This window comes from Oratosquilla oratoria, chromosome 23 (genome assembly GCF_046742065.1).
Source record: "Oratosquilla oratoria isolate Oo_2021 chromosome 23, ASM4674206v1, whole genome shotgun sequence".
In the NCBI taxonomy this organism is placed as follows: Eukaryota; Metazoa; Arthropoda; class Malacostraca; order Stomatopoda; family Squillidae; genus Oratosquilla; species Oratosquilla oratoria.
The window spans coordinates 18,648,304-18,660,345 of NC_134799.1; positions in this window are offsets into that span (position 1 = coordinate 18,648,304).

Genomic DNA, 12,042 nt, shown 5'->3' on the forward strand with positions numbered 1-12,042 from the left:
CCCTGGGTCAGAAGCAGTGTCATAAGACACAGCACATCTACAGCAAAGCCGCTCCATTAATTCGAAGACCCCTCCCTCTCCATCCCCTCATGCAGAAAAGGAGAAGACGGGGAGAAATCCCTTCGGGCTGCGTCACATTATATCTCATACATACTCCCTCACCCCCATCCCCAACCCATTCCACTTTATGCATCACAGCATCATCCATATGCAACCATTCTCCATTCACCCCTATCTTCTGTCCTCTCCCGTCCTTCCTCAACAGACATTCCCCTCTTTCCCAAAGTCCCTTTTACCCCATCCATCCATCTCATCGTTGGTCGACCCCTCATGTTCACTCCTTCCACCTCTGCCTTCAACACCTTTTTTACTAGTCTTTTTTCACTCAATTTTCCATGTGTCCAAACCATCCTAATACTCTTTCATCAACCCTATCTCCCAACTCCCTTTCCACCCCCGTTCTCCTCCTCACCTCATTTCTCACACTATCCAGCCTAGTAACCCCTGTCATACTTCTCAGGCACCTCATCTTAAACACATTCAAACTCCTTCTCTCTTCTCTCTTATGTTCCATGTTTCTGCCACGTACAGTGCTGTCGGCACAATCACTCCTTCATGCAATCTCTTCTTAGCATCCATTCCCAAATATATATTTCTCATTACACATTTTAATCCTCCAAGACGTTTACTCTCTTCTCTCAATCTACATTCTACCACCACCTCCACTCCTACCTTTCCTGCCACGTTCGTATCCAAGTATCTAAAACTATCCACTTCCTCCAGTCTCACTCCCTTAATACTCACTTCCAGTCTGTTGCCACTTTCTCCCCTTGTACATCTCATCATCTTCTTTTCACCTTCTTTCGCACACCTTCCCAAACTCTGTCACTAATTTCCTCAATCCTCCTCTGATCCTGCTACAAGCGCAGTGTCATCTGTAAACAATAACTGACTCATCTCACATTTTTCTCCATTTTCTTTAACCATCTTCAATCCCTGACCCACCACCCTTGCATTTACTTCTCGCCCCACCGTATCCATGTATAAATTGAACAGCCAGGGCGACATAACACATCCCTGACGAAGTCCCACTTTTACCTCAAACCACTAACTCTCTCCATTTCTAACCCTAACACAAGCTCTACTACTCTTAAAAACTCTTGACAGCTCCTAAAAGCTTTCCTTTTATCCTATATATCTTCAAAATTTCCCACAATGCCTTCCTGTCTACCGTGTCATAAGCCTTTTCCTAATCCATAAAAGCCCCCCAAAAAACATCCTTACCTTTTCCTATAGCTTTCTCATATATCTGTCATACCACAAAAATCTGATCTACGCAACCCCTACCTGTCCTAAACCCACACTATTCCTCACCAATTACTTCCTCTATTCCTCTCCTAATCCTCTCAATCAAGACCCTCCCATAACCCTTCCCAACTACACTTAACAAGCTGATCTCACTCAAACTACTACACTCACACTTGTCCCCTTTTCCCTTGTAAAGTGGAACTATACAGGCACTCCTCTAGTCCTCCAGGACTCTACTCTCTCTTAGACAAACATTAAATAACCTCACCAGCCAATCCATCATCCCTGTACCTCCTTTTTTCAAACATTCTGTATGACATCCATCCAACCCAGGTGCCTTAGCTGCTCTCATCATCTTAACTGCCTTCACTTCATCCTTCCTTATTCCTCCTCCATTTTCCTCACTTATCACTGTTGTTTTCTTAGCGCTTCCCACGGCAACTATCTTTCCCTCCCTATCCTCCTTCACATTTAGCAACTCCCTAAAATACTGTGCCCATCTTCCTCTTACTGCTTTCTCTTCCATTATCATCTCTCCATCTGCACCTTCTACCTTTTCTTCTCTACTTGATTCGCCTCCTCTTCTCTTAATTTCTTTCCAAAACATCTTTTTATTACTTTCAAAATTTTCTGTCGTACTCTTACGCCATTCCACATGTGCTCTCCTCTTTGCCTCGTTTATCTTATGCTTTACTTTTCTTCTCTTTTCTTTGTACCTCTCATATGATTCCCTCGTCCTATTTTGTAACCAATCTGTGAGACCTCGCTTATTCTCTTCTGCAACCTTTTTTGCTTCCTCATCCCACCACTCACTACCCTTCCTTCTATTTCCTCCCATCCTCCTTGTTCCACGCACTGTCTTTGCACACCTTGTGACTCCTTCCTTGAAACAACCCAATTCCTCCTCCACTCCTAGTTCTACTCTATCCTTCATAGCCAATCATGTAAATCCTAAGATGAAAAGTACAGCCCTAGAGGGAGGTGCCTAGCAGTACCGAGGTATCCTTAAGATTTGAAGATAGAAGGAGAACAGTCTTGATGTAGCTAATCCAAATATCAGTTCGACTTAAAGGTAAGTAGTCCAACATTGAACTTCCACAAAACAATACATACATTCTAGCACTCTTAATAAACAAAGAAACGTATACCACTGGTTTGTTCTCTTACCCTAGTGATATAAGAAAATTTATTGAAGTTGTTAATTCAGAATTTCCAGAACAAAATAGTAGAGAGAACAAAGTGTTGAGAGCGCTCGTGACAAAGTATGAACAAGTGTTCTCCCTCAAAGAAGAGCCTCTAATGGTAACTCCTTATTTCTTCCATGAAATACAGTGTACCGGATCACCTGTTTTCAAGCGTCCATACCCCATTACTATGAAACACCAAAAGGAGGTAAAAGCTCTGATAATGGATATGTATAGGAAGGGTATCATACAACTATCTAGATTACCTTACAACAGCCCCCTAGTACCAGTTGTAAAGAGAGATGGATCCCTAAGATTGTGTTTAGATTTTTGAGGGTTGAATAAGGTAATCGGTGATGACAGGCTCCCGCTACCCAACATCGAATCGCTCTGGAGTCTAGGGAAAAGTACAATATTCTCATGTGTAGATCTGAGACAAGGATATCATCAAATTCCCCTGGCACCGAATAGTAGAGAGAAAACAGCTTTTAGTATGCCAGACGGGCATTATGAATACCGTGCTCTGCCATTCGGATTAAAAGACACCCCTCATGGTTTCAGTGGGTGATGAACATGGCATTAACGTGGTTAATAGGTAGAGCAGCGTTTGCTTACATGGATGATGCTGTTATCTTCAGATCCTCTTGGGAAGAACATCTCCGAAACTTAGAGGACGTATTGGCGAGGCTAAAGTCGGTAAACTTGTCCCTAAAACTGAAAAATTGTGATTTCTTTAAGGATGAAATAAAGGACATGTGATATCAAAGGAGGGCATATGACCCCAGGCAGAGAAAATTGCGGCTATTAGAAACTTCCCGAAACCGGTTAAGTTAAACGAATTACAACAATTCATGGGGCTCTCAAACTATTACAGATTTTTTTTTTTTTCGTAAATTCGCGCAAATTTCAAAACCTCTCACTATTATGATGAAAGGGCCACGCCACAAATGTAACACCAAAATTACACTAAAGTGGACAAAAAAAGCAGATGAGGCTTTCCTAAAACTAAAGAATACCCTCACACAGGATGTAATTCTTTCATACCCAGATTTCACAAACATCTCAGTTCTCGGAGGTGTACTACGACAGCCTTATGGGAATGGGCTAAGGCGACCAATCTCATTTTTCAGCCACACACTCAACGAATGTGAGAGAAAATACTCAGCGATTGAAAGGGAAGCGCTCGCGGTGTACTATGGATTGACAGTGAACAGACCACTTATACTAGGATTTCCTGTAACTGTGGTAAGCGACCACAGACAGTTACAGTGGCTTTTTGAATACTCAGGATCGAGTACGCGCGTGTTACGATGGTAGATGGCGATGGCTAACTTTGATTTAGTAATTCAGTATATACCAGGCAGGGAAAATTTGTGGCTGATGCCTTATCCAGAATAAAGGAGGCAGACCATCCCATTGACATTTTTATAATATCATAAATAACAGAGGAAAAGGAGAGGAGTGCACAACCTCCGGACGAAATTACCCAATGGGACCCAAATTAAATTAGAAGTAAACAGGATGAGCATCCCCTATGGAGTAACATAAAGCGGTACCTACGTGAAGAGGCAGCGGAACCAACTACATCAAAATTTCCTCTATCAGATTTTACTATAATGCCCGATGACATACTATACCAAACTGTCACAAATGTTTAAGACCAGAAACAGTACAGGTTAATCGTACCTGATTATTTTGTAGAGATCACGTTACACCTTTTCGGCCACGGAGGTCTTGGTGTGCAGACCTATTCCCTCCTGGACAAAATCCCCCCGAAAAAAATCCCTCCAGACAATATCCCACCTGGACAAAATCCCCCTAAGACAATATCCCCCTGGCAAAGTAGCATGCAGTTGATACTTTAGGGTCTATATGGGGCGCCCCTACGGACCAGAACAACACATCATTTTGTCTGTGATAGAGTAAAACTCTGTTCATAGAGAAATTATGACACTTTCATACTACGACTATCCCTCCGTTATGCCATCCCCCAACCCCTTGTTACTGTCCTGTACCATTTCTCTGAATATTCATTTCCTTTTTTCGCCTACCCTGTGGTGGGGGAAGAGAATGCTACCACCAAGTCTTTCCATTTGAGTCGTAAAAGGCGACAAAAAACGGGACGGGGGATGGAATTAGGAGTCCTGCTACCTGTAGCCCAAAAAAGGGGACATTCCAAAAAAAAAAAAAAAAAAAAAAAGTAAAGGCATAAGATATGGTACAGATGAGAGTAAAAGGGAAGAGACAGGTAGCATGTTTATGAGAAGAAAGATGGATGTGCTGGCTTTGAGTGAAATAGAAATGAAAAGAAAGGGCAACTGTGAGTTTGGGAGTATAGCTGGGAGGTACTCAGGAGTGAAGAGGGGACGAGGGAGAGAAGGGGTGGCTATACTAGTAAGTAAAGAGATAAGTAAGCGGGTAGTGGAGTGGAAGGAGGTTTCATCAAGGTTGATGTGGATGAAGGTGAAGCTGGGAAAGGAGATGTGGGTTTTGCAAGGGCGCATGGGCCTGGTAGTGAGAAGAGCGTAGAGGAAAGGGAGACTTTTTGGATAGATATAAATGAGTGCATAGAGGGATTAGGGAGAAGTGTCAATGTAGTTGTATTGGGAGACCTTAATGCTAGGGTAGGAAATGAACCAATAGACGGAGTGATTGGGAAGTATGGAGTTCCAGGTAAAAATCGTAGTGGAGAATTGATGGTGGAGATGTGTCTTGAAAGAGAGTTGATGATAGCAAATACAGTGTTTAGGGAGAAAGTCAAGCATAAGTACATATGGGAGAGGGTGGTGGATGGAAGGGTGGCAGGTAGAGCGTTAATGGACTATATAGTGGTGACCAGGAGTATGGTAGGAAGAGTTAAGGATGTACATGTTCTAAGGGGAGAGAGTGGGGGAATATCAGATCATTATCTGGTGGAAGGTAAATTGAGAGTGGAGAATAGGTGGAGAAAGAGGAAAAGGGCAGAAGGTAGGGAGGTACTTAGAGTGAACTGCTTAAATGAGAGAAAAAAGGAGAATGAGTATAAGAAGAAGCTGAGAGAGAAGTGGGAGGGAGTAAAGGATACAGTACAACTAGGAGTGGAGGAGGAATGGGGATGGTTCAAGGAGGGAATCATAAGGTGTTCAAAGATAGTGTGTGGAACAAAGAGGGCGGGAGAAAATAGAAGGAAGAGTAGTGAGTGGTGGGATGAGGAAGCAAAGAATGTGTAGAAGAGAAGAAGCAGGCATTCATAGATTAGCTACAAATTAGGACGAGGGAATCGTATGAGAGGTACAAAGTAAAGAGAAGGGAAGTTAAGCATAAGATAAAGGAAGCAAAGAGGAGAGCAGATGTGGAATGGCGTAAGAGTATGACAGAAAATTTTGAAAGTAATAAAAAGATGTTTTGGAAAGAAATTAAGAGAAGAGGAGGCGAATCAAGTAGAGAAGAAAAGGTAAAAGGTGCAGAAGGAGAAATGATAATGGAAGAGAAGGCAGGGAGAGGAAGGTGGACAGAGTATTTTAGGGAGTTGCTAAATGTAAAGGAGGATAGGGAGGGAAAGGAAGTTGCAGTGGGAAGCGCTTAGAAAATGACAGTGATGAATGAGGAAAATGGAGGATAAATAGGGAAGGATGAAGTGAAAGCAGCTGATAAGATGATGAGAGCAGGTAAGGCACCTGGGTTGGATGGATACTATGCAGAATGTCTGAAGAAAGGAGGTACAGTTATGGTGGACTGGCTGGTGAGGTTATTTAATGTTTGTTTAAGAGAGGGTAGAGTGCCGGAGGACTGGAGGAGTGCCTGTATAGTTCCACTTTACAAGGGAAAGGGGGACAAGTGTGAGTGTAGTAGTTTCAGAAGGATAAGCATGTTAAGTATAGTTGGGAAGGCTTATGGGAGGGTCTTGATTGAGAGGATTAGGAGAGTAACAGAGGGAAGTAATTGGTGAGGAGTAGTGTGGGTTTAGGACAGGTAGGGGTTGTGTAGATCAGATTTTTGTGGTAAAACAGATATATGAGAAAGCTATAGGAAAAGGTAAGGATGTTTTTTGGGGCTTTTGTGGATCTGGAAAAGGCTTACGACGGGGTAGACAGGAAGGCACCGTGGGAGGTACTGCAGATATATTGGATAGAAGGAAAGCTGTTAAGAGCAGCCAAGAGTTTTTACGAGAGTAGTAGAGCTTGTGTTAGGAATAGAAATGGAGAGAGTGAATGGTTTGAGGTAAAGGTAGGACTTCGTCAGGGATGTGTTATGTCACCCTGGCTGTTCAATTTACACATGGATGGGGTGGTGCGAGTGGTGAATGCAAGGGTAGTGGGTCAGGGGTTGGAGATGATTAAAGAAAATGGAGAAAAGTGGGAGGTGAGCCAGTTGCTGTTTGCTGACGACACTGCACTTGTAGCAGGATCAGAGGAGGGATTGAGGAAGTTAGTGACAGAGTTTGAGAAGGTGTGTGAAAGAAGGAAGCTGAAGATAAATGTGGACAAAAGTAAGGTGATGAGATGTACAAGGGAAGAGAGTGACAGCAGGCTGGAAGTGAGCATTAAGGGTGAAAGACTGGAGGAAGTGGATAGTTTCAGATACTTGGGTGCGAATGTGGCAGGAAAGGGAGGAGTGGGGGTGGAGGTAGAATGTAGATTGAGAGAAGCGAGTAAATGCCTTGGTGGATTAAAAAGTGTAATGAGAAATAGACATCTGGGAATGGATGCTAAGAGGAGGTTATATGAAGGAGTGATTGTGCCAACAGCACTGTACGGGGCAGAGACATGGAACATGAGAGAGGAAGAGAGAAGGAGTTTGAATGTGTTTGAGATGAAATGTCTGAGAAGTATGATAGGGGTTACAAGGCTGGATAGAGTGGGAAATGAGGAGGTGAGGAGGAGAACAGGGGTGGAAAGGGAGTTGAGAGATAGGGTTGATGAAAGAGTATTAAGATGGTTAGACACATGGAAAGAATGAGTGAGGAAAGATTAGTAAAAGAAGTGTGGAAGGCAGAGGTGGAAGGAGTGAATATGAGAGGGAGTCCTAGGATGAGATGGATGGATGGGATGAAAAAAAAGGAATGTCTGTGGAGGAAGGACGGGAGAGGACAGAAGATAGGGGTGAATGAAGAAGAGTTGTGTTTAGATGATGCTGTGATGCATGAGGGGGACTAGGTGGGGGATGGGGGTTGAGGAAGTACGTATGAGAACAAATTTGACGCTGCCCGAAGGGATTTCCCCTCGTCTCATCCTTTTCTGCATGGGGGGACGGAGAGAGGGGGTCGCCGAATTTATGAAGCTGTAGATGTGCTGTGTCTTGCGACACTGCTTCTGACCCAGGGCAGTTGACAAGATGCAGGGATGACCCGTCATCCAGGAGGTGCTAAGATGGGAGGGAGGGAGGAGGGTGGAGGGGAGTGGAATATACAGGAAATTGAATGGATGGGAGTGGTTTCTATGCCTTTTTCTTTTAGGCTACCTCCCGTGTAGGGGGAAAAAGCCTTTGGTATATGTATGTATGTATATTAATGTATTTTGATATATAATATTCCCATATAATATTTGACTGCATATGTGAGTATATGTTTATATATCTAAATATATATAATATTTTCATATATGTTTGTAAGATGTAGTAGTGAAGCAAAAAACTTGTTTCATAAATGATTTATTCAGACAAGTATATAAATGTACAATTGGTTGTAGACATACTATATATCATCCAAAGTCATTAGCACATATCGTACAATACAATATATTAGCATACAGTACAGACATTAGCACACAGCGTACAATAAAATACTTGCTTTGACTTCAGGATTAGAGCTGGTAACAAATAAATACATATTACGATCCGGGGGTTATAGAGTAACCTTGGAGCGACTTTGGAGGTTCGCGTTTTGGAGAAATTCGAAAGGGCTCACTTAGACGTGGTCGGACCATTTGTTACCACTCCCAATGATTACAAATATATACTTACGAACACTGATGTGCTCACAAGGTTTCTTGTCGCGATGCCAGTGAGAAATAAGGAAGACAAAGGAATAGCTCAGGCCTTCGTCACCCCACCTTATCAGTATTCACGGAGCCCCAAAACGAATTATTAGAGAGGTTTTAAAGGGACTTGGCGCACTTCTGAAGGTTGAGAAGCGGACAAGAACACCGTATAACTTGCCACCAAGTAACGGGCTCGTTGAGCGGGTAAATGGGACGATAGTGCAAATTCTAAGAAGCCTACCTATGGAAAACCCGTTATACTGGGATGTCATGCAGTCTGGCAGTCTTTGCTTATAATTCAGCGTATCACCGAACGGTGCGAGATTCGCCTCACTTCTTGATGTTTAACAAGGACCTCTCCATTCCATACTTGACCTTTTTAGTGACCAAAGACCATGGTACACCGTTGATAACTTAAACGCGCGAAGTTGCCAAATTGCAAACAAGGCCTTTAACCGTTGTCAATTATTCTTAGAAAAGATAACAGTGGAACGTGAAGTATCGCCCTAGGTCAAAATACAACGAAATAACATTGGGTCAACGTGTCTACATTGCCTCCATACCAAAGCATGGAGGAAGTTACAACCTCTTTATGACGGCCCATACCGCGTGGTAAGAAAAATCAGTGAGGTTGTGTACAAACTCAAAAATATTAGAACGGGCAGAGAGGTAACTTTTGATTTGAAAAAGAGCTCCGTATGTATGTATGTATGTATGTATGTATGTATGTATGTATGTATGTATGTATGTATGTATGTATGTATGTATGTATGTATGTATGTATGTATGTATGTATGTATGTATGTATGTAGATTTGTTGTTTGTGATCTACCTTGAGTTTGGTGAGACAAACGAGGTGATGGTTCGTTGGCTTTAATTTCCTCGTCTAGACTAGGCTACATTCTCGGAACAACTCCGAGTAGGACTCGGATAGTTGCCAAATTCTATTTACAGGCACAAAGTGGCTGTTGCCACTACACTTAGCTATAATAATTCATTTTCTCCTATTTCTACATTGTACACTCTTGTTTCTACAATGTACAATGCATGGACTGAGTATGGACACTCAGTATTCATGCATGGGTCCATATTTACAAAGGGGGTGCATAAAGAAATATAATTATGACATATGCTGATCTTGCAATTTGGCCATGTTTGACGCATATGTCCCGGCCGCTCGGCCCAGATGTCCGGATGAGGTCAGATGCACTTGACCCCTATGGCCACTGTCAGGTCCGACACAATGGTGGGTTCCTTGTGAGTTCTCTGAAGAAAGACAAGAGGAAAAGAAAGAGAGACACATTGGAGAACCAAAGAAAGACGTGGAGGGTGCTTTGGAGGAATAGAGGGATCGTTGGAGATGAAGAGAAGGCAGCAAATAAGGAAGTCTGGAGTGGTGTGATAAGTATAGAAAGGGGAAAATAAGAGAGAGAAAAAGAAGAGGAAGAGGAGGTGTTCGAGGAAAAAGGAGGGGGAGGAGGAGGAGGAGGACGGGGAAGAGGAAGAGAAGGAGGAGGATCAGCAGCAGTATATGCAGACTAAAGGAGGAGTAGGAGGTTGAAAGAGGAGGAGAGGCGAGCTGAGACGGAAAGAAAGAAGAAAGGAGGGAGGGAGGGCTGCATCGCATCGATAGATGGGTGACGTTGTGACGCTCTTCTACCAATAAGAGATAGTGCGGGAGAGATGGTAATCCGCGATAAATAGATTGATTCGAGGGAAAGGAGGGGAGACAGGGGAGGGAAGAAAGAGGACGGGGGGCAAGGTATAGGAGGGCGGGCGGGGGTAGGAAGGGTAGGGTAGACAGGCAAATGGAAAAGCAATGACAAGGAGGGAGGAGAAGTTAGGGGGGAAGGGTAAGAGTTATTGAAGGGAGGATAGGTTAGCGTAGAGACGAAAGATGATATGAGGTTGGGAGTAACAGGGGATGGCACAAAGATTAGGAATGTGAGGGAAAAGAGTGGTTGGGAAGTATAGGAAAGGGAAGAAAAAGTAACGTAGGGAAGAGGAGGAAAGGGCAGGGAAAAGGGGAAGATAAAGGGCAATTTAGGGTAGGGGGAATGGAAGACAGTGCAGGGAGGGTCACTTTACTGTAAAAGGAGAGGGACATGAAGGAGGTATGAGGAAAGCATGGGTAGGGAGCATAGGGCAAAGGGGAGGGAAGAGAAGGACAAGGGGGAGAGGAGAGGAGAGCGATGAGGATGAGGAAGGGTGATAAGACCAAGCGAGGGCAGAGAGCAGGGGGTGAGGGAAGGAAACGGTGCGGAGGGAAGGGAAAGGGAGAGTGGGGATGGGATAAGGACATAGAAAAGCAGGTATAGATAAGCCGGGGTAGGGCAGGAAGGAGGAGAGCGGTGAGGGAAGGGAAGCAGGAGAAGAGACGAAAACGCTAGGGAGGGTGGGGCAGACAGGATGAGAGAGGTGAGGAAAGAGATAAGAAGGAGCAAGTGAAAGGGTAGGAGAGGGCGGACAAAGCAGAGTGGGGATATATGGACAGGGGATGAAAGAAGGGAGGGAAAGTGGAAAGAAAGGAAGGGGGATGTAGGGCAGGGTAGTAGGGAGGGTTGCGCAGGGTAGGAAGAGGGTATTGAGGAGTTTCACCAATGTGACTTTATCACATGACTTGTCGTTAATCCTCCATATTGGTCGGCTAGCTTTATCCGCATCGTTATTGTTTACATTGTTCATGTTTAGCTTAACTTAGTAGCTACAGCTTAAGTACAACAATAACAAGTGTTTCATTGTGACTTAAACTTGTGAGAGGTAACAGGCAACAGGATGCTAGTAAACCCAGGCTGTTAGGTGTAAAAAAAGAAAGTATCATATCCAAGCATTCACTGACAAGGCATGGGAGATGGTTCACGTAGCCATTTTGTTCTCCACACAAGCCATCCCGGCAAAACCAGTTGCTTTAGTTCAGAAAAAAGATCTGGAAAATGAGAGGAGCATGGGTGCAAAAGTGGAGCTTCTGGGGTAACGCATAAGGAAATATTGACCAGCTTATAGAAAAATAAGATTGGGAGGACTATCAAGATGGCAGCGTTCTCACCAATAAATTATATAGAACACATTACCATGTTGTGTTTTCATTAACCTTGTCATTACCAAAGGGGTGTCACAGAGTGATAGCCTGGGGACAAACTGAATAATTAGTAAAAGTATAAACAGGCAAAATAATTCGTCACAGGAAATTGTGTATCCTAGTCAGACCTAACCTTGTACACAACTTACCTCTGGGACCCTGGGACCTTGGGGGATTGTACTTCTGAACCACCACGATCTTGCCCGACTGCAAGAACCCAAGCGGAACTGTGCCCCTAGACACCCCACACACACACACACACACACACATCAACCATTGTAGTGTATTAGCATATGAATATTCTGGTTAAAGTAGTAGTTTGTACAGCATATAAAATTAAAGATTAACAAATAAAATCTAATGTACTCGAATATCGTAATGTAACATAATCTAACGCAATTTGGCCAAATGTAGCATAATGTAACCTAACCTAATCTAAACTAACTTCACCTGAATTGAGTGTTGAGTGAGAAATTGGATTGTTTAGGCTTTATAAATACATCTACATAAGTAC